The 830-nt window shown below is 38.3% G+C and overlaps 1 protein-coding gene across 1 annotated transcript in view; it reads right to left on the bottom strand.

Moving 5' to 3' along the window:
* The window catches only part of LOC117398589 (prokineticin receptor 1-like), a 9,641-nt gene extending 8,811 nt beyond the window's left edge, over positions 1 to 830 (bottom strand). The window contains exon 1 of the mRNA XM_059012186.1: positions 757 to 830. The gene's annotated coding sequence lies outside the window, so the exon portion shown is untranslated. The remainder of the gene's footprint in view (positions 1 to 756) is intronic.

Below are 830 nucleotides of genomic sequence, written 5' to 3'. Positions count from 1 at the left end.
TTCACATAAAACTCACTCAAGCGCTTCACAGACTGCCGACCTTTTATAATCGAAGAATAAAAAGAGATTTAAAATGATTTGTTGCAATGAAGACACGGTGAAATTGAACTCGAATGAGGACTGTAATGTGAAAGAGAACAACCCACAGTGCTCTATTCTGTGTGCCCTAGTAAAGCGCCTTGTGATGGTGGGCCACTATGAAAGGCGCTATATAAAATACAAATTGATCGAGTGTATACTTATATGGCTATATACTGTAGGTCTCAAGTGTGCAGTTTTGAAAGAAACACATGATGTTGTAAAAACGTATTTTTATTTGAAAACATGCTCTCTGGTACTACACTCGGTTGAAGAAGTTTCTGTTTGCAAGCCCTGCTTTCACATAGTCTTGCACTATGTGTGTGATAACAGGTTTGGTGCAAGACAGTTATCGTTCTCACTATGTACAGACAGACAGATGGACACAATAATGTTGAACCTTAAAAAATGCATTTTTGTCACAGACTGGTAATTTGCCAGTTTACAATATTTTCTCTTTAAATGCACAGACATTTACTGACAATCTATTTTCGTTTTTTTTTTTGGTAACAATTCAAACCAACCGCACCTCTTTAGAAAAAAAGGAAAACTGCAAAAGAAAAAACATGCAAATCTCAAAACGATTAACAGTCCAAAATCCCAAGAATTAAAAAAACAAGGAGGCTTTTGCTAGGAGGTCCTCGGATCCCCAGTCTCTTACACAACTGAAGCACTTACCTCCAGTATCCTTCAGTCAGCTGTTTGCGATCGCGCGCTCTTCTGTGTGGAGTTAAATCCTTGTCCTCGCTCTG

This window comes from Acipenser ruthenus, chromosome 43 (assembly GCF_902713425.1).
Source record: "Acipenser ruthenus chromosome 43, fAciRut3.2 maternal haplotype, whole genome shotgun sequence".
Taxonomy (NCBI): domain Eukaryota; kingdom Metazoa; phylum Chordata; class Actinopteri; order Acipenseriformes; family Acipenseridae; genus Acipenser; species Acipenser ruthenus.
Note: the sequence above shows the minus strand (reverse complement) of the source record. Positions and strands in the feature narration are given on the sequence as shown.